The sequence below is a fragment of the Eumetopias jubatus genome, unplaced genomic scaffold, assembly GCF_037043125.1.
Source record: "Eumetopias jubatus isolate StellerSeaLion01/CBP00866 unplaced genomic scaffold, mEumJub1_p1.0 scaffold_3, whole genome shotgun sequence".
In the NCBI taxonomy this organism is placed as follows: domain Eukaryota; kingdom Metazoa; phylum Chordata; class Mammalia; order Carnivora; family Otariidae; genus Eumetopias; species Eumetopias jubatus.
The window spans coordinates 12,479,429-12,505,330 of NW_028274809.1; the positions used below are offsets into that span (position 1 = coordinate 12,479,429).

General features: G+C 46.4%; 1 protein-coding gene across 2 annotated transcripts in view; it reads right to left on the minus strand.

The window, feature by feature from the left end:
* The window catches only part of RHBDD1 (rhomboid domain containing 1), a 119,339-nt gene that overhangs the window by 4,317 nt on the left and 89,120 nt on the right, over nt 1–25,902 (minus strand). The gene's annotated exons all lie outside the window — the stretch shown is intronic.

The window sequence follows — 25,902 nt, forward strand, 5'->3', positions numbered from 1 at the left end:
GAAAATCATACGAAGGACCATGGACACGGTTCCTGGAAAGGGTTTCTGCTCATTCTCCAAGAGCGGTGCCTTTTCAAAGACATTCCCAGGTCATAGGTTTTGATAGGACTATTGTTAAGAAACACTATGGTGAAAAAAATGTTAGAGAAAGCCCAGGAAACTAAGTCAGCCTTCTCCCAAAGGAAGACAAACACCGTAGGACATCACCTACACGTGGAACTGGAAAAACCGAGCCTGGGAAAGCAGAGAGGGGAATGGCAGCTTCCCGGGGCTGTGGGAGGAGGTGTTGGGGAGCTTCTGTTTAAGGGCACAAACTTGTAACTCATAGATAAGTAAGATCTGGAGATCTAATGCACAACACTGTGATTATAGTCAAGAATATGGTATTACAAACTTCGAGGTTGCTAGGAGACTAAATCAACTGTTTTCAACACAAAAAAGGAGCTGGTAAGTATGTGACATGTACAAGTGCTGGCTGACACCCCTGTAGTAATCATACCGCAATGTACAAATGTATTAAACAGCACATACATGCCTTACGTTCACACGATGTTGTATGTCAGTTACGATGGATTAAAAAAAAAATGATAAAAAAATCAGTCTTCTCAGTCCACCAGTGGAACTTCAGCAGTCAGACAACAAGAAATTTTTAAAAGGCGGGCAAAAGGTAACCATGCTTTCATTCTGCTGCTTCCCTAACACTTACCCATGTTTGGTTCTCCTTTGTTTTTGAGACCATGGGAGAAGTACCCCCCAGAAATCCTGCAGCCATTCCTGCCTAGGAACTCACAAGTGAGCTCGGCAGGCCTGGCCCCATGCTCACTCCTGCTGGCTACACTCTCCTCCAAGAGTTTTTGGGACAGTGTAACCTATGTCGATTCATCACCCTTCATTAAAGATGACATTCAAACACAGAATGGGCTTATAAGACTTTCACCATAAAGAGTTTGTGAATACTATTAAGACTGAAGTTTAACTGGATATGGTTTTGGCTGTATATATTTGAAAAGGAATTTCTCTTTTAAAAAAGAGGCAAATGCCTTGAAATTACAGAAAGGGGCACCTGGATGGCTCAATCGCTTATGCATCTGAACTCTTGATTTTGGCTCAGGTTGTGATCTCAGGGTGGTGAGATCGAGCCCTGTGTTGGGAGGCAGAGCTGTGGGCAGAGACGGAGGCAAGCTCGACGTGGCATGTTGAATCTGGGCCACGGGGCACGAGCCCGTGGAAGCTGCAGGAGCGCTCAGACTCCCAAAGTGAATCACGGTGTTGCAAGAGAAAGCCCGAGAACGAACATTTCCATGGAGGGATGGACTTAGAGCTGCGGACTGTGAAGGTTCCTGGGGTCCAGCTCTCAAAATGAGCAGCCTGCACACATGCACTTTGGACTCGCTCACAGGGCATTCGGGGAGAACGGGGCTGAGTCGATGGAAGTGCCATGTATTGAAGCCGATAACTCACATCAAGGAGCAATGATCACTCTTTTGCTCACAGAGCCCTTTTAAGGTGCCCTAGGTCAGTCAGCTCACACTCCCAATTTTGTGATCCCAAGTTTACAGATGAGGGAGCTAAGGCTCAGAGAGCGTTAGGGACACACATAAGGTCATGAAGCCGGCCCAAGGGGCAGCCAAATCTTGCACCTGGGGCTCCCACACACGGTCCCCATGACCCCACATTGTTGTCATCACCTCTGGCATCTTGCGAGCCCATGCACTCCTGCCCAAACCCAGACGGTATGTGCAGAGCTCATGAGATCTGGAAAGAGAAGAGAAGATCCAACCAAAAGCTGTCGACTGGGCAGGACTCTGCTGTCATTACAGACATGACTACAACATTCCCACATGGGTCCCCTTACGTTCCTGGCTTTCCAGGACCAGCAGAGGGCCCTGGTTCTAAAAGTAACACAACAACAACACCCTATTGGTAATCAGGCCTGATGCTGTGTTATTTAAAATCCTTCAAACTCAGTGTTTCTGGTATCATCAAAGCCATCCCACTCTCTGAAGAATGCCTTAACTGCTTCTTTTCAGGCTCTGAACACTATACTGTCCTCAATCCCAGCGCTTAATTTTTTTGGAAAGTTCTCAAGTGTAAATTAATCTTTGCTGTTCTGGAGACAGTAACACATTTGATGTCAGTCATGAACGATGACACCATTTGTCACGTCGGTACTTTCAGTCATTGCCACCCTGGGGACGAGGCCTCTGCTGTCCCATTCAAGTCTCGGCTAAGCCCTGTCTTCCAATCCCCTGCTATTCACTCACTTTTAAATGCGCTTCTCTGTTTCTATAGTTTTCAGCTGTGTCACATGATCTATCACTTCCCTCCGCAGCCTCCAGGATCCTCTGCAGGCATTTCTCAAAGGGTCTTAGAAGTGGTTTCGATATGTACTTACATTTATTAAGCACTTGGAAAAGATGTGGACAGGCCTCTGCTGGTGGTAGGAGGAGACGCAATCCGCTCCCCAGGGACGTCATGGGGAAGGTGCTGGGATGGCATCAGGCGATGCTTCCAGCCCTACCTGGAACCAGAGGGTAGAGCCCAGGCAAGTCTCTGTTCTGCAGCTTCTGGGGGTGGGTGGGGGCTCATGTGTGAGGGGAGGCTGCGTAGCAAGGTGACTGCTGGGTCCCTCCCACCACGGTGTGGTGTGACCGCCTGGGACTAAATCCCAACCCCTCTACTTTTAACTACACGTCCTGGAGCAAGCTGGTTACCTTCATTTGGTCTTGGTTTTCCTATCTATAAAAAAGGACTAAAGAGGAATTCCTTCCCTGGATTGTTGAGAGGCAAGAAGAGAAATGTTGCTCATGAAATGCTTAGCTGAGCGCCAGACACGCAGTGAGTGCCTGATGAGGGCTGGATGTTATCATTTTTCATCTCTAACATCATCACGAATCATGTGTCAGAGGTCTACTCGTTAGCATTGTGAACTAACTTGGTAGAAGATACAAAATAAAATGACAAAAACAGTGACTGCTTAGAAGACAGAGCCCAATTCTGTCTGAAGCCCATTTGGCAGCATTTCGTACAAAATGTGGAGTTGCTTACTCAAGATCTGCCTTCTAAGATATAGATACCGACAAAAGGTAATGATGAATAGCCTCCCGTTCGCAGCAGCTTTTGTAACATGGAGGAGCCTTGCAGTCACTGGGAAAGCTGGTGGCCCAGCCAAGACCTCCTTCTCTCTGCCGAGTTAAAGCATGCACTGAACATTTACAGGCCTGGCCGAGACAGCCCTGCTCTGGTGAACCTGGTACAGAATATTAGTATTTATGAGCCTTGCCTCCGCGTCCCTATAAATGGAGGTCAGTCCTCAATGTTACTCAAAGAAACGGTGAGCATGCTTCAAAGAACCTCAGGAACAGTGCCCATTTTAAGACGATTTAGCTCAATTATAGCAATAGTAGTGAGATCGTAAGATTTACTGATTCGTGGTTCTTGATGGAAAAATTTTCAGTTCTCTACCCTTATGTATAATGCAGTAACCTCTGCATTTTACATCGAAGGGAGGAGAAGCAATTTCATCCAGATAAGAATTGCTAAAAAGAGCACCACGAGTTGATGGCCATTTTCCCTCCTGTTCGCCAGCCCTGTAAATAGAGATGTTTAATTTGCTGGTATTCACAGATCTTGCCCATGATCTGATGAGCACTCTATACCATTCAGTGAAATCATACTGATGTGAGTCACAGGATAGCATATCATTCCCTTATATTAGGAAGCTAAAGAGGCAATCACTTTTTTTTTTTTTTAAACCAGGAAACCTCTAAATAAATCACCAGTGTTCTCAGGGATTTCTACTGTCAAATGAGGGCAGAAGCATGGGACCCACATTCTCTCTCTTTTAAGAAGGTTACTTTATTAGAATTCCATGAATTACAAAGCTCCCAAAATGCCTTCTGAAAGGATGGCTGCTAAGTCATTAACTGACAAAGACCAAAAAGGCTGGAAGAAATTCCAAGTCCAACAATTTGGCAAGACATTCTCTGAAAAGGGGAGATACTTAAGGACATAAGACCACTTTACTTTTGAGTCACTAATTGTAATATCTATCTTTCCGTCTTTCTCTTTAAAAAGAGTTTGAAATTCACCTAAAACCTCATAACTCCATACAAATGGAAGCTTCGTCATGGTTTACAGGAAAGGTAACATTTAGAAGTGACCTGAGAGAGAAAATAATCCCATTTCTACTCCTCAACCAATCGAGTCAGCCACAGTGGGGATATTTCTTTGTTCTGAAATAGTATCTGGAATCTCAAAACGCGAAGCTTTGAAACGGAGACCCACTCAGTTGCTATGACGTTACCTGTTGTCCTTTTCTCTCTGATCTCAAGTCAGTTAATTTAGGAAATCTTTATGGCTACAACGAACTTAAATAAGAGTATTATCCAGTTAGCAATTCAAGTAACCTAAAATATTGGGTCTACCGTGTCAGTTTTCTTGTAGTATAGACAATGTATGGTCTGACCTCTAGAACAAAGAGAAAGTTCCAGAGACAAGGGATGTCTGCTGGGCCATTGCTACATGCTCACCCTACTTAGTCTCTCTACTTTTAAACAAGTGCACAGCTTAATTAATTTTCATGAACTCAACATGTGGTACCAATACCCAGATCAAAATACAGAACATTTCCAGCATTCACAAACCTCTACGTGTACCCTTCTAGTCACGGCTCCACGCTCAACAGTACCCACTATCCTGATTTCCAATGGTGTGGATTCCTTTGTCCATTTTTGCGCATAAATGGATTTATATAATATGCAAGCTTTGTTAGTGGCTTCATTTTGTTTTGTTTGTGATCCATATTGCTCTATGTGGTTTTTATTCTACTTACCCCTCCAAGTAAGAACTTCCTCATCTATTTACAGACAGAGGAACTGAGGCTTAAAGATTTCAAGTACCTTGCCAAGGCCCCATAGTCAGGCAGTGGCTGAGTCAAGACTCAAACCCAAATGGATCCCTTTCTACTCTGCTCCAGATTTGAGGTGTGTGAGTTGTCTTCCTTAATCCCAAACCACACTCTGTAAACCTAAATAATACTCTTGCTATAATCATGACTTGGAGGCAGGATCTGAAGTTTGCCTTCTGCTGCAGATAGGGCTTGCGGCCAACAGTAACCTTTCCTGGGTAACTGGAGGGATCTGGGATTAGGCGCTCCTTTGATGAGGCATGCAGTTTTAGCAACAGGCCCCGGCACTCAAGGTCAGCCGTGGCAGTTCCCTACCAAGTATTTTTTTTTTAAACAGAGGACAGTTTATAACTTCTTGCAGAAATAGTTCTTGGTGCACCTTCTCCCTCACTGCGCTGGAGGAACAGCAAGGGAGGAAGGAGAGGCTGCGTGTCCACCTGTCGTCAGCAATCACTGGAACACGAGGCTTTTCTTTTTAACTGGAGTCTAGTTGACGCGCAATGTTACACCAGTTTCAAGTGCCCCACGCAGCGATTCAACAATGCTGTGCATGATGCTAGGCTCACCACAGTGCAGCTACCATCTGTCACCACACTAGCATAATACCGGTGACTATATTCCCTCGGTTGTGCCTTTTGTCGCCATGATGTGTTCCTTCCAGACGGGAAGCTTGGATCCCCCATTCCCATTTACCCATTTTGCCTGTCCCGTTCTCCCCTTCCCTCCCCTCCAGCAACCATCAGTTTGTTCTCTGTATTTCTGGGTCTGTTTCTGCTTTTTGCTTGTTTATTCATTTGTTTTATTTTTCAGATTCCACATGTAAGTAAAATCATATGGCATTTGCCTCTCTCTGACTTATTTCACTGAGCATCATGCCCTCTAGGTTCATCCATGTGGTTGCAAATGGCAAGATCTCATCCTTTCTTTTATGGCTGAGGAACGCTCCACTGTATATTAGACCACACCTTCTTTATCCATTCATCTATCGACAGACACTTGGATTGCTTATTTTTTTTTTTTTAACAAATGAATGTGAATTTTATTACTAAAAGACTTTCCTCTTTTTTAAAATCAATCTGTCTTAAATCCTTTGAAAATTCCATCACCGCCTTCATACTTGAGCAAGATGGGTTTTCATGACACTAGAAATGGTTTTCAAACACCTTTTACATACATTTAATGATGCTTTGGAATGTTTCATATTTCCCTTGGTCTAAAACAAAATGCCGTTTGGTCAGCAATCTGGAGGTGTCTCAGTTTACCCATGCTACCTGCTGATTTTGGGAACTGAAGAGGTTGACTATCTCTGAGTATATCCATGTACTTTGGGACTGAATTTTTTTTTTCAATTCAAAATTATCCAGGGATATTTGCTGGACAAACATATGCAAATCTTGGAAAACCAGACACAGGGCTCCCTGGGGACAGAGGCTGGCTCTCACTTCTGTATTCTCCTTGTCTGGTACCTATTGAGGGACCCTATGTGTCTGCCTGGGATGGGAGAAACCAAACGTGGGCCTCATCCTGAGACACAGATTTGAGAACACACTTTACAACAGAAAAAAGGAAACTGAAGGCAGAACTTCCCATCCGTGAGGGAGGAAGGAGTTCTGATCAAACACATACATGCACGAGAGTGGACAATGCTAGAAAAAAAGAGGCCAACTCCTCGGGAAATGAGAATTCCACAGTCCTCTCAGAAGCTTCAGGGCCCGTGCTGACTGGTCTTCAGAATGAGGGCAGCTGTTGAGCACACCCACCCAGCTCGCCTCTCTGCCGGACCCCACTCTGGGAACCCTCAGAGGCATGAAGGATTCCCCAGGTCCAAATGGCTATCTGCGCAAGTCTCCGGGCTCCTCAGCCCTGGGTCAGCTCTGACCCTCTGGCCTTTTATCTCTCGGGCAGAAGCTTGCCCGTGGGGGAAGGACTGGCAGGAAACCTAGGAAGCTGCATTTTAATGAGCACCCAAGGGATTCTGTTGCAAGAGGTGTATCAAATCACTGAGGAGTGCTGTGGAAAAAGCACACACCTCACCAGACGTGGGTTTACGTCCTGACTCTGCCAGGACCCTGGACAAGTCACTTCTCCTCCCCAGGCTTCGGGCTCATCTGTGCCTTGATGGTGCTGGACTAGACATTTCACCCTCTGCACAGAGATTCTGAGACTTGTGTGGTTCCCAGGGAGACGCCGGGTTGGCCTAAGATGGGAGAGCACAACAGGCCACATGGGCCACTGGCCTCCTCCTCTGTTGTCCCCAGCCTGAGCCGCTACGCTAGAGGACCCTGGCTGTGACCTCCGGCAGCTGAGCACACAACGGGCTGTGCTGTGCTCCTTGGCCATGTCCTCCAACTCAGCTGGTCTATTTCAGGGCCCCTCTGCTCTGACATTTTAACTTTTAGTAAACTTTTTATCTTGGAAAAATTTCAGATTTGCAGAAAAGTTACAAAGATAATACAGACAATTCAATTCCACTAATGTTAACATCTACCACCACCATGGTATGGTTGTCAAAACTAAGGACTCATTTCCAGGGATGGGTGCATTAGTATTAACTGAATTCTAGACTTCATCTGGATGTTACCAGTTTTTCCGCGAATTTTCTTTCTCCATACTAGGATCCAATGGCACATTTAGTTGGTCATGTCCCCTTAGCCTCTTCTGGTCTGTGGCAGCTTCTCCCATCTTTTCTTGCCTCCTATGACCTTGACGATCTCGGGGAGTACCGGCCAGGGAGCCTGTAGAAATGGCCCTCAGTTTCGTTTGATATTTTTCCTCACGTCTGGACTGGGGTTATGGGTCTTAGGAAGAAGGCCACAGAGGTGAGGCGCCCTTTCCGTGATCATATCCGGGGTTCCCGCTATCAACACGACTAATCACGCATCACGTATGTAACCTTGAGCACTTGGTTCAGTCAGGTTTGCCAGGCTCCTCCACTTTTAAACTTCTTTGATGAGTTCTGAGGGAATGAAGCGTTGACTCTCGCCACCAAGCGTTACCAGGATAAAATGGGAGGAGCAGGCATGGGGACCTCAAGCGGGCTTTGTCCCAGGACTCCAGCTCCCTGAACTGCTGTGCTTTTCTCATACTGACGTGAGTGTGCAAATCGCCGCACCAGCTGTTTTGAGACTTTCTAGCTCCGTAGGCTTGGCATGGAACCCAGGCCACGGTATTGCTAATGAGCACCCAGGTGATTCTGACCTGCACTCGCTCTGGGGAACCATGGAGCTACAGCTTGAATTTCTCTTCCAACCCTGGGTTTTGGTCCCGTTTTTACACTTGCCAGCAGGTGGACCCAGAGGCCTGTGACACAGAGTCGGCTGACGGAAACTAGGGCAAATTCCAGTCAACAAAGCATTCCGCATCGTAAGCAGAATTGGGGTTATTTTGAAACAGATGGGCTCTACAGAAGCTGCTGCACTGAACATGAAGGAGTTGTTTATTGTCTCGATGGTCTGAAACCCGGGGATTATTTGCCAGCATCTAGCAGCTTCTAGGTCCCATCAGACTTCTTCAAGGGCAGAGGGCGCTGACGGGGCACTCAGACGGTTAGACCTGGGTATGGACATGCATGTGGAGACATATTTTAACCAGCTCTAAACTCAGAATCTACTCTTGATGTCTTGCATCCCAGAGTGCTTTTTACTGCAATGATCTGTTTCACCCCAACTCCAAATTAGAAAAGATAAACAGATACAATCTGTGGTAATAAGGCAATCTTGGATGCAGTGATACTAGAAACGATTTATTTTAAAACCTAATCAAAGCGGTTCTGCTTACAGGTCCACATTTTCACCCAAGCCCCCACTTATACCTGCCCCCAATCCTCTTTCCTTCTGCCCCTTCTCCTCGTACCGCCCCAGCAGAATATCAGGAGGAAGGAAGCAAGATCAAGAAGGGCCTTCTGGGTCCTTCTGCCTGTGCCTGATGCGGTGGTTGAGAGTGTGTAGGGCCAGGACTTATAAACCGAGTATTCTGTGAGTTCTGGAAGTCTGCAAAGAACTCCAGCATGGATGGTTCCTCCCTGGAGGATGTTTTTAATTCCTCAGACTATGACCCCAGACACTTAGCTGCCGTCCTGGCCAGCCACGGCCCAGAGGGGCCATAAAGGGGTCTTGGAAATTGGCGGCTTGGTAACTGGTGGTCTGGCATTCTCGGCTGCTGGGCAGCCCCCAGCGATCTGAGGGAGGCGGAGATGTGTTTCCTGGTAGCTGAGGCCCAGCCTGAGGCGGTGGGTCCATAACTGCCTGGCCCGCAGCTCCCCAGATCCAAGGGGTAAGATGCCAGGTGCGTAGCCCACTCCCTTCCATGCTCAGGGAGAGGTCCTTCACTCAGAAACAACAAAATCCCCAATGCTACTGTTTTTTTTGTTCTGGCTTTCAAAGCCCCTGTTCAGACAGAGGTACAGAGAAGCATTTTGGATGACATTTAGACCTATTTCATTTTTTTCTCACTCCCTCTGCCTTGAGTTCCAAATCAGAGACAGCGCAAGTTTCAGCTCTTTAAGCAAAGGCTTCCAATAAATGTTTTCATTGATTTTTGAAATCATAGACCATTTAAAATTAGACAATATTTCATTGTCTAATGAAATATTGAGGTTTCAAAAAACCTCAATCTTCTGAAAAACACTGTTTAGCCTTTGGGCATGAAAATACAAATAAACGTCATCCCAAGAAATCAAGGAATAAGGAAAAGAATATGGAGAGCCAGTGTGAGGAGAACTTTGGAAAGGGACAAGGGAACCCAGGTTGGAAACAGCACCCATTCGGGGGTCAAGTCCAGGTCGCTTGGACAACCAGGGCAGGTACCCGCGTGTCAGGAGGAATGAGGCTGCGGGGCCTGGGGAGGCACGGGGGTTGGGACAGCGGACTCCCAGGCTTGGTGGCCCCACAGCCACCCAACGCTTCCCTGTCACCCAATCCTGCGAGAAACATGGCATGTTGGAGCACTAAAGGCCAGATACTGGATCTAGAACAGGAAGTCCCAAAGCTGGATGTGGAGGAGCTAGGTGAGAGGCAGATTCTAGGTGGTAACTCGGGAGATGCCAGGCCAATGTCTGTGCTGGGGCCCAGGAATCTGCATTTTTTCCCTTCAAGCACCTACAGTGAGCTGCTGGCCCCACCTGGAGAAACCTGGATCAAAAGAATGCCAAAGTGTGTTTTGGGCGGGGCAGGGGGGGCTCATTTGGCCTTGACCATCAGCACCAGCATGGCGACTGGTTTCGTACAAGGAGGTCTTTGGTCACATTTTTCATGAGCCAGAGATGCTGCTGGTTTCATGGATGTTTGTGCTCAGTCCTGGATGATGTGTAAGGTATCAGCGTAACCCAGCTCTCCTGAAGAATATGACAAATACCGTTATGGTACTGCCTGGGAGATTCTATGAGTCGTAACATCAGAGTAGAGGAAACTGGCCCACCATCCCTTCCCTAGTCCTTGGAAAGAAGTGGTTCACCTCTGGGTCCCTGATGCCTGGTACATGGTGGGTGCATCACAAATGTCTGGTGAATGGATAAAGAACCAACTGATGGTCTATCCATCGGGGCTGGGCAGAGAGGGGGTGAGGATGACGCAGCCAGAACAGTGGGGCCAGAGGGCACCGAGAGAAACGAAAATAAAGGGTGGCAGGTAGGGAATTTCAAGGTCTGGGGATCTTGGTTTCTGGCCTGGGCCGCTAGCCAGCTCCCAAACCCTGAGATGGTCATAGGTGGGGAACAGGTGAGGGGAGGCCACACACCCAGAGGCTTCAGAACACAGTTCAGCCTATCTGTTTCCTCTATGAAATTCCTGAAGGTTTCCTGGGCTCTGGGGCTCACCGTACTTTAGAGAACGTTCAGTAGCCAGAAGCAGGCCAAGATAGGAGATGGATTACGTACATCCCAGCTGAATGCATCTTAAACACTTTAAAAATTCCAATTATTTCTGCTTTTCAAATACCAGAGGCCTGATTAGTGCATAACCGCATGTCCAGAGATACTGATATCAACACAGAATTGAAAAACAATCCCTGACCTAGGAGACTGTCCCTGACACTGCTGATGGCCGTGGGGAACATCGTGGTTTAGAGCTCTCACGAAAGCTGAACGCCCCCTGCAGTCAGATTGCTCTAAGAAACCCCGCCACAGAGCAGGCCACGTCCACAGGGCAGTGGCGGGGGGGGGGGGGGGCGGTGGAGGGCCTCCCCGGGAAACAAACTCTGTACCCTGCCACGAGCAGAGGAAACAGTGAGTACTGTGGCCAGACGGTTTAAAGAAAAAAAAGTATGGTGGCCGTGAATCCTCAATGGTGGTGGCTGGTGGCTCCGAAACCTGGGGTAAGCTCCTCTACCGAGGCGTCCATACTAGGGAAGGGGCGGACAGCACAAGCTTTGAGCCTTTCCCAGCAAATCAGCCCCGGGAGATAGGCGGGCAAGAGAGGCCAGCGGGGGAAAGACACAAACCAGCAGGAGCCTTGTTCTCTGCGCCCCAGAGCCGAGAAATTCTCCACCTTGAGCTGTGCTGCTTATGGATTTCTGGGATGTGATCAACTATCCCACAAGTATGACGGTTGTTTTAAAAACATGCTTGCTTCTGTATTCGATGGTATTTAGCCCAACCCTGGGCCTAACTACCACTTCTTGTGTGTTCTTTTAGGTCTGGTTAGCTCACTGCTACCCACACCCCGTTCTGATCTTGTGCCCCATTAGTGTGCGTGCATGCATGTATCTGCTTCTGTGTGGGCACGTGTATGTGGGTACACACACACACACACGGACCCCCGTGACAGGAGCATCTCTCATAAACAAGCCCTCCCCTCCCAGCCTCGGGAAGACCTGGGGGGCTTTTTCAGACTGTTCTCATCCCCCTGAAACGGCCTGGCTCCAACTGCCTTGAACTGACCTAGAATTGCTCAGAAAGGGTTCTAAAATGTCCTCTGCTATGGAGAGGTACTCAGTAACAACAAACAGTGAACTATTCTTACAGGTCTGTTAATAATTTCTAGTAAAATAAAACTTACTTTATGAACATGAAGGGAGACCTCGGGACTAAATTTTTGGAACTTTAAGTGCCAAGTTCGGAGTCTAAAACTTGGCTTATCTTGGAAAACGGATGATTTCAATGAGGGAAAGGATTATGTTGCTTTCTGAGCCTTTTTGGAAGTGTGGGCTATGTGTGCTATGGCCAGATTAAAAGCTCCCCCTGGAAGGCCTGTCTACGGCTTTAAGAAGGAAGCTCTGAAGATTCGATCAAGTGTGGCTGGAGACTCTGTGTGAGATACGTCCAGTCCATCCTAAAAATCCCGGGTTTTCAGAGTGGCGGCGGGGGTGGGGGGGTGTCACTCGGGATGGTGGCATCCAGTCGGCTCATTTGGAGTTGGGAGACAGAAGCCCAGAGAGGGTAAATGGTTTTCCAGTTCATGCAGGACCAGGAGCCAGGTCTCTCCACAGTCTGTTCTTACCGCCCGGCTTCCTTATTTTCTCTTCTAGGCGTTTCATCCTGCATAACCCACAGCTCCCTTGTCACACCTGCAGCGGACACTGGTGGTTTACCTGGCTCTGGCAGGGGACAGTGGGAGGGAACAATTTCTGGAGCCAGACAGACTGGAGTTTGAATACCACCTCTGCTCCCTGTTCTGTGTCCTTGGTCAAGTTACTCTCCTCCCTGACCCTTGATTTTCTTATCTGTGCAGCATAGATGTGCTCAGAAATGAATGAATCAAAGGATGTCAGTGCCTGGCCCCAAACAATCAAGGGTAAGTGGTGCCTATTATTTTACTAATGACCCCCCTTCCAGGCTGCCCCATCTGGGAAATGTCCCCACCCCACAGCCAGTGAGTCACACACACCCAGACCCTAGTCATCCTGGACACCTCCCTCTTCCTCGCCTGGCCCCCTGGGACACATCACCAAATCCTGGTATCTTAATCTGAACATTTACCGAACTCGTCCATTTCTTCCCAACCCAGCCTGAGCCACCTGTTTTGTGAGCCTGGACTGGCGTCTCAGCCCCTAAATGATCCCCCCACATTCTCTCTGGTCTTCCTGTGGGCCATTCCCCACACAGTTTGTGGGAGAGCTTTTGGAAAACACACACCTCATCAAGTTCATCCTCTGCCTGCCAAGGGCTTCCTTTTATTTAAGTATAAACATCAAAATTTGTACCTAGCCCAGGACGCCTGCCTTCCATCACCTCCCACTCACTGCTTATCCCTTCCCCAGCAAATACTGGATCCTCAGTAAAGGGACTGCATTCCCTGGAACTCTCAGTGAGGAGGTCCTCTGCCCTCAGCTCTCACAGGAGCACGTCCCCTTCCTTCAAGGCACAGGAGGCTGCTATTAGTAATCTGACAGGACTCATTAGTTCAGTAACGTGTGTCCTCACTGGGCTGTGAGCTCTGCAGGGTAAGAAGAGTGAGGGGCTGTGTTCCCATTCTCTCTCCAGGGGTGACTAAATGAACGAATGGATGCATGAATGAGAGAGAGGGAGGTAGGGACGGGTAGAGGAGTAACTACTGTCCTCATTTTACAGATGGCCAAACTGAGGCTCCAGGAGGTGTGCGATTTCATGAGGTCTCAGAGCCAGCAAATAATGTGGCCTGGACACCAGGGGTTGGATCTAAGCCTGGTGTTCTCTGTACACCACCAAGCTGCTCTGGAAACCCGCACCCACATCTTTCCCTTTAACATCCAACTTTCTTCACTTTAACCAGGGGCTCAGCAAAAAATTCGTGGGTTTTTTTAAAATGGGAGGCTATGAGGGCACGGGAGGGGCCATAATTGGTACATGAAAAAGGAAGAAATTGCAAGTTGATACACTGGATAATTTGAGTTAAGAAAAAAAAAAAGATGACCATGAAAGGCACAGAATTCGTTGCTATTTAGACCAAGTATAACCACATTTCCAGAATTGTTTCTATGGGTCTGAAGATAGTAGATTAAGGGCAACTGACTTGGCAAAAGGCCTAGACCTGTTTTCAGATGCTCTTACGTTAGAAAAAATAAGGACAGTAAAAAACCCCGATGACGACACTATACCAACATGACTGATATAAATGGAACATACTTCTATGAGTCATTTGCAGCTTTAAATACTATAGAAAGAAGGAATTTATAAAACATGCCCAAACAGCCTCCCTTTGATGTGGTGATCCCTTTTAAAACCACATTGTTCAAATTTATGTTAAAATGCAAACCCTTCATGTTTACAATGGTACTCTTGGAGGAATGCAATATAAAAGTACAACTGTTAAATTTCAAAGACAAGACTTATAACCTCAGAACAATAGGGCATTCCCAGTGCAAATTTATGAGCTGTTAAACCTCAAAAGGTTTCTTCAATTAGCAGGGAAGGCTTTTGACATATTTGCAGCCTGATATAGGGGCTGCTCTTTATCTAATTTGGGGTGTACCGCTTTTATCAGAACTTTTCCTTACTTTTATTGACCTCAGCCGACAACTATTGTGCTTCTCTCTACACAGCGTTTGATCCTGCTAATTATGCTGTGGGGCTGGGACGGCATTTCACGGTTTACCATTGCTCCTGGGGCGCGCTACAAATTATACATAATGCATTGCATTGTAATTGCTGCATTGTGAACTTGGCTCGCCTTTCCAGCATAAAATACTGACATCCAAGTAGTTTTATTATATTAAAAAAAAAAACATAAGGGATTCTTTCGGATTATAAACATCTGAAGACATAACATTCTCATGAATTCCAGCTGGCTATTTTGGACACACGGAGGGCAGGCAAGGCTGAAAAGCAAAGCAAATATACTTCATATGAATGTTTACAGAGAAAAAGAGGCAGTCCTAAAGGCAAGGCTCTACTGAAGGCAAAATGAAACGGAAGGAGCACAAACTGAAGGGCAGACTGAAGTCCAAACTGAGAAACCAGAGACGCAAATTCTCCTGACGGTCCCTTCACCTCACTGGGCCTCAGCGCCTCATTCTGAAAACAAAGGCATGGACCCAAATGACCACAAAAGTCGCTCTTCCCCAAGGATGGGGCCCTCAGGAGAGCAGTGGCTTGTTTTCCCAGTCCAGTTTGTAGGAACCTGCATCTTGTACTAAACATGAGGCCTCTTGCCAGGGCGCTCTTGGTTTGCGGAGGGGCAGAATGAATGAAGCTGCAAGTTTTATATATGCAATAATGCCAGGTGGAATCAAAATCACAAGAACAACACTGGGGGCAATGAGGCTTATCGCCGCTGCCTGCCTGCCCGCCCCAGGCCAGAAGTCCACGCTCCAGCCACCCCGCAGCAGGCTGCTTGGAGTTCCAGACCTGCGGTTCCTGTACCAAGAAACCCCCAGGCACCAGGCGACCATTCCTGATCCTCTTTTCTCCCCCCGCCCCCACAAAGTGAGACAGTAACCTGATCTATGAATTCAGACTGGTTTCTTTTCGCTTCCTTTCAGGGAGAAGAATGTTCTAGAAGAGCTTAAGTGGAGGTGGCACTCAGCCTAAGCACATTCTGCATCAGTGAGAATGCCATGATCAGAGAAGGGGAAGCGGTAGGGGTGAGGGTGGGGTGGGTGCGGGTCGGGCTCACACATCTTAGCAATTCACAACAAATCATCACTGTCGCTGTTCGCCACAGCGGCTGGAGTTAGGAAGTCGGTGACTTGGCATCCTGGTCTCTCTTGTCTAATGGTGTTCCTGGGTGGAGGGTGGGGGGGTTAATGTCGAAGATCCAGGATGAGCGGAGGGTACCGGCTGCCCCCACAGGCCCTGCCTGCAAGCTATGTTTGGGCTGGCTCTGAAGGGACAGCGGCCAGTCCTGTCACACCTTCACAGTGTCCCTCGTGCCAAAGACTTGGGAGGTTTCATTCTTGTTCCAGTCCACACTGCGTTTGGTCTCCAAACAAAAAACTGAGACTTGTAACCAGTCAGGTCGGCCATGCCAGTGGAGATGGAAAGGTTGACTATTTTAAACTGAGTCCACTAGTGTGACTGCTCTCGTATTTTCTCCGTTGCTCAGACCTAGAGACGGAGCACAGAGCCCCAGGTTCAGTCAACTGGCTCCTGCATCCGGACACACTCAGCAGAGCTCACAGGGGGACGTTTTCAGCTCTCGCTTCCTGTCAGCAATGGCAAAACTCGGCTTGTGTGTACGATCTCTTTTCAACTATTCCCTAAATCATATGTAGTTTCTATAAGCATCACCACAACTTCTAACGTGCCAGTAAAAAGCAACATCTAAGACTATGTTTAGCTCATCATTGAAAATTCCAAGCCTAAGATTTTCAAGGGTTCTTTGTGTAGAAATATACCCATTTCCATGCCCTTCTGCACTAGACAATATTGCACAGTGTCTTTGCATCCAAGCAGACTTCCTGTTCTGCACCAAACCACCCCCTTTCATCAAGAGCCTGGGTGGCTCACGTGGTTAGGTGTCTGCCTTCGGCTCAAGGTCATGATCTCAGGGTCCTGGGACTGAGCCCCATGTTGGGCTTCCCAGTCAGTGGGGAGTCTGCTTTCCTTCTGCCCCTCCCCCCACTCATGCTCACACACTCTCTCTCTTAAATAAGTAAATACTTTAAAAAAAGAAAGAGAGAGAGAGAGACTAACCAACAGTTTCTGTTATCTAGGTGGGACTGGCCTGGCTTCTGAGGGCTCCAAGGGGAAATGAGAACGTGTCAGGAAAATTGAGAACTAGCTCGCTCCAGGAGGAAGGGCCCTTCCTCAAGGGGTTGACCACTCTGAAGAAGGCAAGCAAACTGTTCTTGAGTGAGGGCCTCAAGGGCATCTACTCCACAGGTGTCCGACACGGTCCTGTCAGAAAGAATCTCTATGCTCCTTTATCCTCCGGGCACCACGTTAAACCTTGGGAGACTCCACAAGAGCTCAAGTCTGAAAGCTCAAATGGAACTGTTAGTTAGAAAAGTTAGAAATGGATCTGCTGACTAAAGGGAAGGAATGCACTGGCAGCTTTAAGAACACAATTTTCTTAGCACCACCAAGAGACTGGATTCTCCCCACGCCCTGCGCGGGGTCACAGCACTGAATGAGCTGGGGCAGCCAGCACTGCTGCTGGTCCATATGTGGACGCAGGCCTCATCTGTGCCATGGGAGCAAAGCCTAGAAGAGATACATGGCCTAAAAATGGTAAAGGGGGCACCAGGTCACCTACGTGTAAGGCCAGGGACCTTACAGGAGCGAGCTCCAATTACAGGACAATGCCCTTGGCTCCAGATGGGTCACCACCACCCTGCCCTCAGTGAGGGGTACTAGTCACTAAAGGGTGGCCTACACAAATCACTTCCAGGGTAAACTCCTATTTATTTTTCAACCAACTAGAAGAATCAAATGGCCAGATGTCTCTTCTGAACATCTTCATTAACGAACAAGAGACCGGACAGAAGTCACCACCTGGATCACTGGGACTCAAAAAAGGCAACACTCACACAACACTGTGGGGTCAGGTCCTGGTTCAACTGAACCACATTCAAGTTCCACACTCACCACAGTGCCCAGAGACCTGCCCTTCCAGGGATTGACACTGAAAAGATCCTGTGAGCCAAATGTTAAGTCTAGTAAAATTTGGTGGAAAGGAAACATCCTCTCAAATTTCAGTTCTACTGAGTGATGACCCACCTTGTTTGATAATCTTTAGCTAACGAGAAAACTCACTGTCTTTTTCCTATGATGATAGCTGACATTTTGTTGTGTGCCTTCCAGGCATCAGGTGCAGAGTGAAGGACTGAACATGCATCATGTGATGTGACCCTCTTGCAGTGATGGACAGAAGGAGTGTGCCTTACCAGCCAGTGACAGTTAGGAGAGAACACAGCTAGTTTTCTCATTTTCATCTCTCTAACCTCCTTTATTTTGGTTTAGCGCTTGTAATTTCTAATTCCACCAAAGTTTCTGAGGCAGTCTGAAATTTTAGCAACTTGCCTCTCTCCTCTTTCCTTAATTTATATGACCAACATTAACTGAAAACACCAACTGGGGGTGAGGCACCATTCTAGATTAAGGACGAATAAGGTACAGTTTTTTCTCTTGAGGAGCCCATTTAACCTAAGATGAATACGGCTATATGGTTTAAATGAGTATATATGTTCACATCCATGAGAACTAAAGTGCATGAAAACTAATATTAAATGTATAGAGAATTTCTAAAGCTAACGAGGCCACCTAGACATCCCCTTGTCTTACAGATCCTGAAACAGAGTTCACAAAAGCTAAGAAAACTTTCCCAGCTCCCTCAGCTAGCCTGCATAACTCTGGAACTAGAACCTCGCCCTCCTCATTCTTACGGACTACAGACATGCCTCCCAGCCAGCACTCAAACAATATATATGCTGCAACCAGGTTTCCAGCAAGAGGGGTCATTCTGATGGCTCAGCCGGCCACAAGGCATTGCAGGCCTTGCTCACATAACACATAATCCGACTCTGTTAAACAGTTGCTTCTCTTTGATGTCGGGCCACAAATACTCAAACATGCAGTTGGTGGGCAGTGAACCTCCCATCAAAGAGTTCTGTGTTCCTCAACTAACTGCTCCTCCCACCTGGTTCAATAGCGAGCAAACAGCGCAGCTAATTTCAAACCAAATTTCAGACCTATATTTGACAGCAAAGTATGTTCAGAACTTCTGAGTGCTGGGCAAACACGACAGTCGGAATCTTAACTATTTATTCAAATTGTTACACCCAGTGCCGTGTAAAAGGAATCTTTGACTCTGGTCACTCGTCAAGGTGTAGGCTACCGGGTAAGGATGCCAAAGTGTGGCAAGGCTGTGAGGCAGCCCCACCACAGACCCGGCAAACCCACAAGTCCAGCACATGCCCGGCGGCCAATCTAGTACCTGAACAAAGAGGGGACTCTCAAGAGGGAGCAGCTAGGAGGGTCAACGGGCAGAATTATGATTTTAGGACCAAAGGCTCTATTGACCGTAGAGGTGTTCTAAGGCTCACAGAAACGCTGGAGGGGGATACAATCAGTGGCAATATTGTCTATGAATGAAGGAGCTCCACATTCTTCTAATTTGGTTTTCACTCCTTAAGACAATAATGATGACAGTCACAAAAGACCTGGCATTTTCGAGAATGATGATCTCTAGAACTTGCAGGCTTGTTTCCTCGTGGTCTAATTTACCATCTTCTCTAAAAAGAAAACAACTCGAATATAACATATTAGAAAAGTTCTTGCTGAAGGGGGCTGGGCAGGGACGAAAGAGTCAATAGGAGAGGTGACATCTAGGAATTGCTTGGGAGATACACCCAAGGCCATGGAGCTTTACTCTAAATAAATAAATACCAATCTTCCGATGGGGATAGTTTTGGGTATGCTATTGCAAATAATATGAGGAAGCAGAGTAGAAAAGGGAATATGAAAATACCACCTTCCCAATTTCCTTAGACAAAGAGGCCAGACGTCTCCCCTCAGGCACCCACTTATCCTTAAACTGATGGCAGGCAAATCTCGTTCTTTCTCTGAGGAGAACATGCTTTGGGATTCCTGCCACAAATTAAATGCCCTCAATGAGTTTAGGAAAAGGTCACTTAAGAACCATATAGGTATATACATGCATGCAGAAAGGAAATACTGAAAGTGAACAAGAGTCTCTGGGTTGGAGTTCAGGGAGGAACCAGCATGAGGAAGGGCAGTACCAGAAGGCCCAGTACAAACTCAAGAGGGGCTCTGCATCTTCTTATTCTGCAGGCCAGGTCTACTAAGAGATTTGAAAAGAAATACAGAAGGCTAATTAAGCAGTGGAGAAACTGAACTTTTACACGCCCAATTTTTATGCTATAGGTTTCCTTCCCCATTCTAGCTTTAGTTTATATACAGAAGGATTCAGGAATACACAAGGTCACTTGTGCATGTGCAAAAAATGAGCAATAAAAAAGCAAGACATGTCAAATATACTTCAAAAAAGGTACCCTGAGGAGCAAGAGCTTGATCCAGTGTGGAGAGACAGACCCTCTGGACAAGTCTGTCCTGGTCACTGTGGTGTTGCTAGTTCAGGTGGCCAGTGAGTATTTGCTGAATGACAGAATCCCAAAGAATTTTCATGGATGGAGGGCAAGTTCCACCATTTCTGCCTTAATCCAGAAACACAGCCCATCAACCAGCTTTGCAGGCTTTTGAGTTTAGTTCAAGTGTACTCTGGTGGCCTCCAAAGAGGTTTGTGAGGAGCAAGTACTCCCATTGTCCATCCACATAATCATGGACCCCTTTTCTAGGGTGAAATCAGGTCTGAGTAAGAGAAGAATGGCTCCTAGCCTCGCCCCTCCTCATTTAGTCCCTTTGTATTTCTTTCTTTCATAAGGAAGGGGCTCTCTCTCTCTCTAGCTTTCCACCATGTTCAATAGGTCACTCGCTACTGGATCCCAGAGCTCTGAAGAAAGATGAAGAGTCACCTTCGGATTAAAAAAAGTCCCACAGTCGTATGTTTTAATATGTCTGACATGCTATAAGGTAGGACTTCCAAAAATAAAAACCCACAAAGTCCTCAAACATCCCCACATGATGGACGGACATCTCTGCTCTCACTGAGCTTATAGTCAAGTGGGGTCTTAGGCACACAACAACAGCCACCGTCCCCGTGTGAAAGAGCTAAGAAAGTAACTTCTCTGAATCTCAATTCTCTTATGAAAAAACAACCGACCCAAACCCAGAAACCACAGCGTTCACGGCAGTATTGAAGACCAAAATAAAAACAAACAAACAAACAAGATGGGGAAGTATTTCACAAGCTCAAATTGATGAGAAGTCAAAGTGTTAATCCCTGAAATCTGGGGACCTCTGGGTGGTAAATGTCTCTTACTATGTTTGACACTGCACCTGCTGCCTCTGAAGGACTGGGGCTCAGGACAGACACATCTCTACCCAACCCTAAAAAGATGTTCCTGATGGATAGACACACATAAACCAGGATGCTTCATGCACAGACAAATCTTGGTCCATATCACGGGACTCCAAAGAGACAGGTTTAAAAAAAAAACAAACTTCTTTTTGGAAAAAACATGAAACCAATTAGCTTCAGCCCTAGGCAGGCATCACTATTTACTTGCCCTAAGGATGAAAAGCCATAGGCTGCTCCCGAATTCAATTTTACTTCTCTCTTTTGTAGACATTTTATGAAACACCTAAATCCTCCCAGCTGGCAATGCTAGTAGGTAAAAGGGGAAAATGAACTGCGTTTTGGGAAGAAAGGATCACGTGGCACAGTGGAGAAACAGACCCTAGGAGGCAGTCTGGCTCTATTATTTTCCTTTTTTCTTTTCCCTCTTCTTTTTCGTGGGCACCAGTTCGGGGAGCAGCATGGGAGAGAGCAGGGGTGGGATACGACCCAGTTAAAAGCAGCCCAGGACACAACAGAAAACACTGAAGGATAAATGATAACATTTATCAACTTGTGTGAAGAGAAAACTGGCTGCTTCAAATGTGTTAGACTAGACCCTCCTTCTGGCTTCAAGACTCCCTTTGTGTCTCACCACAGGATGTGTGTTAAGATGATGTGCAGTGTGTTTAAGTAAAACAAGAAAACAAACCAAGAAAAATTTAGCGTGATGAAGGAAAATCTCCTAAAAATACTTTACTACGACTTCAAACATGAAATCACATTTACAAAATAACATTTTAATGACTTAGGCATAAGTGACTCAGGAACATATGGATTAAATTTCCTTCAAAATGCATATGGCTTGAACAATTGTGGGGGGGGGGGGACTTGCCTGGCAAAATTAGCTTGGTTTGTAGAGCACAGCTCTGGAAAAAGGAGAAGAAAAAGTGGCGTGTCAAACTGCACTCACTGGAGCGTCCCTTTCTGGAATTCTCTCTGGTGACTGAGTCAATTGGCTCCATCAGCCATTACCTAAGAAACTTGGAACAACTTTCTTGGAAATGGTTTAATTCTTTTTCCCTATTTAGGCAAAGTATTTAATAAGTTTATAATAAATGACTCGTCTTCATCCCCAATATCATGTCAAAAACAGAGGTCCGCTTCTGTAAAAAAAAAAAAAAAAAACAACAAAAAAAAAACGTTGAGTCGTCTTAGACCCAGAGCAAATGGCGTCTGTGTCTTTTAGACAATGGGGTGCAGCTATGTACACAGAGGTGTTTTTATTTCCTTTCAGTCCATTTGGAACAAGCTTTTGAGAATACCTTTCTTCCCCCTGAGTTAAAGCTGCAAATTTTAGGCAAAGTCCACAATAATCAGGCACTGTTTTACCTGCTCAGCCTTTTTTTTTTTAACCAAACTTCACATACAAATCCTACCACCACTATCATCACTATAAACTACCTTACCATCCGTAGTGTTTACTGATTCCAAAATGTACCTTCAAATATCATCTGATTCCATCCTAGGGACAGTCGTGATGAGCATTCGACCCTTTAGATGAGCAAACTGAGATCAGGTTCACAGAAAGGTCACAGAGCACCTACTAGCCAGCGTGCCAACACCCATTGTACATTCCTGTCTTGGTATCTTTTACTGTCCATTTTTATTTTTTTAGAGAGAGAGAGAAAGGGAGAGGGTGCGGGGGATGGGGAAGGGCCGAGGGAGGGAGAGAGAGAATCTCAAGCAGGCTCCACGCTGGGTGTGGAGCCCAATGTGGGGCTCGATCCCATGGCCCTGAGACCATGACCTGAGCCACAAGAGTCAGATGCTCAACTGACAGAGCCACCCAGGCGCCCCTGTTCATTTTTATTAATATTTAATAGTGGTGCTCTCTAGAATGCCTCCTCCCTTTATCCCCAAGTCCTAGAATCTCCATTCTTTAAGGACTGGAACAAATGCCACACCTGTCGGGATATGATCCTTGAACACTCAGCCTCTAAGTGTGATGGTCTTTTTTTTTTTTTAACGTGTTAACAGGGCTCAGCTGTGGTCTGCAGTTACTCCATCAAACCCTAACCGGGGTGCCGTTATGAAGGTGTTCAATAGATATGATTAAAGTCCATAATCAATTGACTTTAAGGGAGATTATTCTAGATAATCTGGGTGGGCGTAATCCAGAAGAGCCCTAAAACCAGAGTTCAGGTTTCCTTGACAAAGAAGAAATCCTACCTGTGGATGGCAGCTTCAGCCTGCCTGCCCTGCCGGCACACCCTATAGATTTCAGACTTCCCTGTTCAGCGCCCTCCAGTGCATAAGCCAATTCCTTGCAATGAATCTCCTAATACATGTCTCCCACTGGTTATTTCTCCCTCTAAATGATGTTCCTATCATTTATATAATTCTTAAGCCATTTCTCTAGCTCGATGCTAGTACTGTAAGATCTTTGCAGGCAGGCCCAGGTCTCAGGCCTCTCTGTAAGCCACACAGCATTTAGCCTTACGTATGAATAAATATTCACGGAAGAATTAAATTATGTAATGCAAGAGCAGAAGAGAGTGCCTCTTCCTCCTGTGAAACAAGTAAACCTGATTACAAGACGCTCACGGGGAAGGAGGACAAGCAAAGGACGGTCGCAGCCTTACAGGTGATTTCACCAAGGGGAGATTTCTGTCACCTACAAACCGGTTACTGGTTTCTCCTTGCCGGACAGGACAATCCTCTGCACGCAGGACAGTTAACATTCCTGGGCCTGCAGCACTGAACGATAATTACAACCTTTCTACTTCTACCCTGTCGATGCGACAACAAAAAAAGACACCTTTCCAAACGAGCCCCCTGCAGGGGCCATACCATGCTTATCAAAAATTGCCTTCTTAGCATTATAGCAATTAAAAGTTATCAAAATACACAGTAAAAAATTACATTGAAAATGGCTTCTCCTAAAACAAGTTGCAGAATTATGGATCACAAAAGTGGAAACAGACTAGCAGGTTATCATGAATGCCAACAAGCGACCCCATACAGGAAGTCACAGGCAGGCAGGATAAGGGATTTCAACTTCAGACACTTTACCCAGGCTAAGGATGTACATCACTTTACTAATTCAACAAATACTCAGGAGCCCTTCTGTGAGCCAGGAACTCTTTGTTACTAGCTCATGAGAAAACAGAAAGATTTTCGGGGAGTGCAGAGGGTACATTTGGGATGTCCTGACTTCAAATATTAGTTATGTGGGATTCATGGCATTCATTCTGGGGGATCTGGGGTCAGAGCATCAGAGCTCTGGTCACCAGGTCACTAGCATCAGAGCACCATCTGGGAACTTGTTAGCAAAGCAAATTCTCAGACCCCCATCCCAGCCCTGCTAATTGAGGAACTCTGTGATTGGGGCATTCTGCTTAGTGGGTATCAGACTCCCCTGCAGAGCCTGCTGAAACAGACCACTGGGTCTCACCCCCTGGTGCTTCTGGTTCAGCAGGTCTGGGGTGACGTCCCAGAATTTGCATTTCTAACAGGTCCCCCGGACACATTTTGAGAAACTGTGCTCTAGATCTGCACTAGTCCAATGGCCACTAGTCACACATGGCTATTTACACTTAAGTGAATTCAAATGAAGTAAACTAAAAATTCAGTTTATCAGTTGTATTGACTACAGTAGTAGTCCATGGTTTTGCTTTCCACTGTGAACCATGTATTGTCAAGAGATCAACAGCAGCCCAAGGCTACGTCATTCCCTTCATTTCACCTCATCCCGTAGTCATCTTAACAGCTCACATCATCACAAGAAGGGTGAGTACAAGGTATTTTGAGAGAGACAGAGACCACATTCACTTAGCTTCTTATTACAGTCTATTGTCACAATCATTCTATTTTACTATTGTTGTTCATCTCTTACTGAGCCTAATTTCTAAATTAAACTTTATCATAGGTATGTATGTGTAAGAAAAAATGTAGTTTATGAGGGTTCAGTAGTATCTGCGGTCCCAGACACCCACTGGGGGGCCTTGGAATGTACGGAATGTACAAGGATAAGGGAGACCTACTGTACATTCCCAGGGCTCAGCACAAGTAGCTAGTGGCTAATGTACTGGACACCGAGGACAGAGACCACGTCCATCACTGCAGGAAGTCCTATTGGACAGTGCTGCTCTCAGTTCCTCACAAGCCCCCCTAGGAGACCCCTTTCATATATAGTCAGGTACTGTAGGCAGAGAAAAGACCAATTTCACCTATTAACCTTAACAATGAAAAGCACAAGGCCAGATGGTCCAAGTCAAAGGCAAAAACTGCTTTGTGATGAAGCTTCTTCTCACATGGACAATTCACTGTAGCTCCAGGAGTAACATCAGGGGTTTCTTTATTAAACACCAGCTAAGGCTGGGGAATCCAGTAGCAGTAATGCAGCTGATGTCAAGTATCAGGTTCCTTTTCATTAGTTATCAGGGGTAGAGGTGGGAGTTAAGAAACTCAAGCCTTTAAAAGCACAGGACCCCTGTTCTAACTCTGATGGAACAAGAGACAAAAGCAGAATCTATAGCACCAGCCACTGTTCATTTCCTAAGGAGCTCTTGTCAAGGCTATTGCTGACCTTGGCCTTCCTAAATCCAGGGTCCATTTCTCAGCTGTTACCCCACAAGGACTGTGAGGGCCATCTGGCACAGCTGAGTGCTCCTTCCTCCTGGATTTATCTTCAAGGAGCCACCCTCTCTTCTTCTCCATTTTCTCCCCACATTGCTGGCCCCTTCTTCTCACTCTCCTTTGTTGGCACCTACTTTTCTCTGCAAACTTCATGTCGGAGTGCAGGCACTCGGTCCTCGATCCTCTTCTCTATATTTATACTCACTTCCTTGGAGATTCCATCCAGTTTCATGAGTTTTAATACCATGTATGCCATGCTGAGGACTCGCAAACATATTTCCAGACCACACCTATCATCTGGCCTCTTACAAACCACCTCCTCATCATCCCTACGTGGAGCTCTCATAAGCCTCTCACTCTCTCCAGGTCCAAGACCGAACTCTGTTTTTTCCCCACAGATCTGTTCTCTCTGCATGGTCAGGTTAATGGAAATTCCAACTTTCCAGTGCCCTCAGCCAAAACCTCAGTTCCCTCTCTTTCCTCTTTTTCTTACCATCACAACTATTCTGTCAAAAAATCCTTCTGCACCACCTTCAAAATGTACCCCAGAAGCTGACCTCTTTGCATCTCCTCCAGGGCAACTGT